Source organism: Condylura cristata, unplaced genomic scaffold (genome assembly GCF_000260355.1).
Source record: "Condylura cristata isolate star-nosed mole 26May11 unplaced genomic scaffold, ConCri1.0 scaffold00029, whole genome shotgun sequence".
NCBI lineage: Eukaryota > Metazoa > Chordata > Mammalia > Eulipotyphla > Talpidae > Condylura > Condylura cristata.
Genome location: NW_004567130.1, coordinates 20,868,446 through 20,873,654, shown reverse-complemented (window position 1 = coordinate 20,873,654; position 5,209 = coordinate 20,868,446). Strand labels below are relative to the sequence as shown.

Sequence of the window (5,209 nt, the reverse complement as noted above, 5' to 3'; positions counted from 1 at the left end):
GGCGCCGGCCAACGCCGAGGCGCTGGAGCTGGCGGAGCTGGCCCGCAAGCGGGCGTGGTGGCGCCGGCTGTTCGTGCAGGATGCGGGCTTCGCGGCCGAGAAGTACAACGTGGCCACGCAGCTGCTGGTCGGCGGCGTCACCGGCTGGTGCACCGGCTTCATCTTCCAGAAGGTGGGCAAGCTGGCCGCCACGGCCGTGGGCGGGGGCTTCTTCCTGCTGCAGCTCGCCAACCACACCGGGTACATCAAGGTGGACTGGCAGCGCGTGGAGAAGGACATGAAGAAGGCCAAGGAGCAGCTGAAGATCCGCAAGAGCAACCAGCTCCCCGCAGAGGTCAGGAGCAGAGCGGAGGAGGTGGCCCTATTCGTGAAGAAGAACTTCCTGGTGACCGTGGGGTTTTTCGGAGGCTTCCTGCTCGGCATGACATCGTAGGCGTGTGGCCCGCGGCCCTTCTAGCCAGCTCTTGTCCCCTGGCCGTGCCCCCAGGCCTTGCCCCCAGCCGCGGCCCTGGGGCCCGTGAGCTGGCGCCGCTGAAGAGACCGACTGTAGACGTTAGCTCTTCTCCGCCTACTCCCCGCTTGGCTCATCTGTGGGCCAGGGAGAAGGTTCCATCCAGACCAGACGCGTTACAAGGAGGCCCACGTGGGGACGAGTGGGCCCAAGCTGTCCCAGCCTGTGCATTTGGGAACGAGTGACAGCGCTTAGAGACCTTGGGTGGTGGAGAGGAACCGAATACATTTGCTTAGAAGCATGAACTGTGGTCTGTGTCTGCTTCTTTCTCCGTTTTTTTTTTTTTCCATATGGCCTCGAGAGAACCACTTGTGGTATTTAAATGCCCTTCCAGGTGTATATTACAGGGGTGCAGGCACACAAATACCTATAACAAGCACTGGCACAAGCACAGATGGAGACACCCCGCGTCACCTGGGCAGCTGTTCACGCCAGCAGCAGAAACCCTGGGGTCCTGCCGTGTGTGCAGCTACTTAAAAAGACTGTAGACAGGACATACAGGCAGGCCCATCATGGGCAAGTGTGACCTCAGGATTCAGCTTTCTCTCCCCGTAGGTGGTGTCTGCGTTCTTTCAGTTGGCTGAGATTACCAAGAGAATTATAATTGGGTGCCCCTGTGGCCTATCCTGACCAGAGTGGCCACATATGCACCGCCACGAAACGCTGGAGTGTAAGGGAACTTGTGCCAGAGGAACGCTAGCTGAGCCCCAGGTGGAGCGCTGAGCCAGGAGCTGCCTGCGGCAGCCAGGCATCCCCAGCCCAGGGCTGTGCTCGGCCGGTTTGCAGGCCTGTTTCTAAAGGGCTGTTGCTGCTTTTTTTTTTTTTTTTTTAAGATTTTTTTATGCATATAGAACTGGGGTATAGGCCAGAGGTGCAGGGGTGTGTGGGGGGGGGGAATCACCAGAGACAGGGTGGGGAGCACAACAGGCAGATCAATGAAATACACTGCTGAGGGGAGCGGAGAGACAGGAGGGGGTCTGCCGCCCCATGTGGGTCACCTCCGGGGCGGGGATTGAACTCAAGCTGAAGTGGCTGCGATAGCTTCATAGTGCTTCGCTTTAACCCGTTGTGCCATTAGGGAGGCCCTGAAGGGCTCCTTTTTGATAAAGTAAGTGGCCAGGTGGGGGAGACAGGAGTTCTTGTATTTATTTATTTTTTAAGATTTATGCTTACAGGACTGGGGTATAGGCCAGAGGTGCAAGGGCGGTGAGAGGCTTCACCAGAGACAGAGGACAGACGGGAGCAGAACAGGCCGACTGACGAAGTATACTACTGAGGGGAGCAGCAGGGAGACAGGTGGGGTCTGTGTGCCCTGGGGGTCACCTCCAGGGCGGGGATCGAACTGGCACTGAAGCGGCTGTGGCCAGCTTGCAGTGCTGTGTCCTAACCCGTTGCGCCACCAGGGAGGGCCGATCTTGGACTTACTTATCACAGAAAAGTTTTTAAGCTTTGAAATGTGGAGTGTTCTTCACCTCTTGTCCAAACATTAGCTCCTCTGTGCTGATTCCATTTCTTTACTCAGTCCCTTAGCATGTTTTAGGCAGCACTCTGGACATACAGAATTGAGTAGGCCAGCAGTAGCGCTTGCGCAATAAATCATATCCATCATCAGTGTAATTTGTCTCATGAAGACCCCGAGCTTGAAACTCCTCTTTAAAAGTTAATAGACACGACCCTCCCTGGTGGCGCAGCGGATTGGAGCGCTGCACTGCCAAGCTAAGCCGAGCCGTGGCCACTTCGGTGCATGTTGATCCCCTTCCGGGAGGTACCCACATGCGCAGCAGACCTTTGCTGTCTTGCCCGCTGCTCCCCTCAGCAGTGGACTTTGTCATCCTGACTTTTCTGCTCCCCACTCTGTCTCTGGTGAATCTTCTCGCTGCCCCTGCACCTCTGGCCTGGTCCCATTTCTGTATGCAGAAATAAATAAAATCTTTGAAAAACAGTTTATGGACACTCATGCACTTAGAGTCTTCGCACACGTTGCCGCAGTTACCTGATGCCATCTAGATTCCTGGTTCCACAGGGCCGTGCTCGTGTCTTCAGGACACTTAAACAGGACTGACTCAGTGTTTGTGGCGTATACGAACAGCGGCCTCCTAGAAGGGTGTCTGGAAAAGGCACTGGTCAGAGAATTATTGGAGGCTTTATGAGTAATGAGAACACATTTTTAAACCTGCAGATGATCACTGCAGAAGGTATTTTTAAGACCTTCAAAAGTGTCTGCTTTTTAATTTGTCTTGGGAATACTATATTGAGTTTGGAAATTATGAAGCTTTCTAGAATTCAGCCATTTGCATTTTTTGTCTCCAATCATGACAGGAGAGCTTTTTGCCACCTACTCCTATACAATAACTTAATTTCCCCCATGTTTATTATGTAAACCTGCCAAGGAAATTATAAATGGGCCCCCATGGTCCATCACCTGCATACATGATTATCATTACACTTTGTATATAAATTTTAAAACAAATACCAACTGTTTCATTTAATCATACTTCTGCATGTTTAAAAGGTAAGAACTCATCCTGGAAAGCCTAAATACAATTATTATACCAAAAAATGAACAATAAAATTTTAATACAGTAAAATGTCAGGTCAGAAAAATAATCACTGTAGGATTTATTTATACCAGACACAGAGTGGGGAGCAGAACAGGCAGATCAACGAAGTCCACTGCTGAGGGGAGCAGCGGGCAGACAGGAGGGTTCTGCCGCGTCCTGTGGTCACCTCGGGGGCAGGCGGGGATCGAACTCATGCGCAAGCGGCTTTAGCTTCTCACTGCTGTGCTGTGACCCGCTGCGCCCCCAGGGAGGGCCCTGAGTGGTTATTTTTTAAGCTTGTCTTGATGTGGCTCTTTGTTTACATTGTGCTCCACAAACTAGTTACACGTCTGGCGTTGCTCTTTCTCCTTCTGACTCCTTCCTGGAGCATCTTCCCTCCACCCCTCCCTGCTGGGCGAGGGCAGCCGCTCATGTCTCCCCCATGGTGCAGACACTCGTGTGTCTTTGATCTCAGTCCCTTGTCGTGTGGTGTGCGCATATTCAGTCTGTCTTTCCATTTTAGTTATGGTTTCTTTTGTTGGGCAGATTTTTTTTTTTAAAAAAGATATATTTGTGCACACAAGAGCTAGGGTGCAGGCCAGAGGTGTGGGGGTGAAATCTTTTAATGTGCCAGCTGTTTATGTTCACTTTTGTTGGGGTTTTATGGTGTTAAGCTAGGCTCATTTTCCCTGTTTTTCATCACAAGTGGTGGTTTATGCCTTATCAACTACATGGTCTTTCAGTGCTTTCTCGGCATCTGTGCATATGATCAAATAGTTTTTATCGTTTTGTTGATCAGTGACTTACGTTGATTGATTTTCAGGGCCGAACAATCCTTGTGTCCTGGATGTGAATCCACTCGATCAGCTTGTATGATCCTTTTAATGCGTTGTTGGATTCAGTTTGCTAGTATCTCACTCTGGATTTTTGTGTCTGTTTTGTTTTGGTATTAGAATCATGTTGGCCTCATGAAATGAGGCATATGCACATATTCCTTCCCACTCAAGTTTTGGGAGAATTTGAGCAAGGCCGTAGGAACCCACCTTTGAAGGTATGGGAGAGTTTGCTTGTGAAGCCATCTGGTCCTGGGCTCTTTTTCACTGTTGCAATTTCCTTGCTCATGATTGGCTTGTTCAGGGTTTCTATTTCTTCCCCACTCAGTACTTAAGTGCACTTGAGAAAAATCATGATTACCTAACAGAGACGGAGTTGGTAACAGCCCAAAGCACTGCGCACAGTGAGTCTGTGGACCAAGCGGTCCGCCTTGGGCAGAGACAGCAGAGCCGCACCCCGGGGAACGGGCTGCTGCACATCCTGCCTCCACTGGTCGAAAGCTTCAGAGAAATTTAAAATTGTTGCTGCAAAACAGTTTTATGCAGTCATAATACCAAGAAAACTGACTTTTCACAAGCTGTGCATATGCTTTCAGACCCCTTTGGTAAGTGCATCACGTACCTAACTGCCCCTCGCTGCCCTCCCTCCCGCGCGGGCCTCTGCTCGGCTGTGCCCCGGCGCCCGGCCTGTCTGCGATGGCCGCCGTGGCCGGGGCAGCACCAGCACACCAGAGCTGGCACCAGTATCCCGGCGCTGAGAGATGACGGACATGAAGCCAACAGCAGACAGCGCTCTCTCTCTCTTTTAGACAAAGTGCTTTATTCGCTCTCTTGTTCATAGTTACGATTTGCGGCACACATGACACATGACAGTGAGTTCAGAGACGTGGACAGATGAATGGCAGGTGGTGCGGCTCCACAGAGGCTCCACAGGAGCGTCGGTGAGGGTCACTGACTGGCGTGGGACTGGCTGGACCATCGTCAGTTTGCGTGTGTGGGCCTCCTTGTCCACAGTGAGAGTTCCTCTGTGGTAGATGCTTAGGAGTGGAATTGCTGACCCTAAGTTTCCTAGATGTTGTCACATTGCTTCCAAAGTGTTATAGGAGTTTCTCTCTCCACAGGTGGTGGTCCACAGATCTTTTAGCGGTTCCTGTCACAGGGCCCGTGGTGTCATTCAGTAGCGGTAACGGAGTCAGGTGGGCCGTGAAGTAGGGAGCAGGCGGACAGAGACGAGTGCCGCTGCTCTGCAGTCTCTCCACAGGCGCGAGTCTGGGTGAATGTGACTGACTGGCGTAGTCACTGTCCAGGAGGCCTGCCGCTCAGGC

At 51.9% G+C, this 5,209-nt stretch overlaps 1 pseudogene; it reads left to right on the top strand.

The window, feature by feature from the left end:
- Position 1: 1 nt before the first annotated feature.
- LOC101626975 lies at positions 2-736 on the top strand (annotated as a pseudogene).
- The last annotated feature ends 4,473 nt before the right edge of the window (positions 737-5,209 follow it).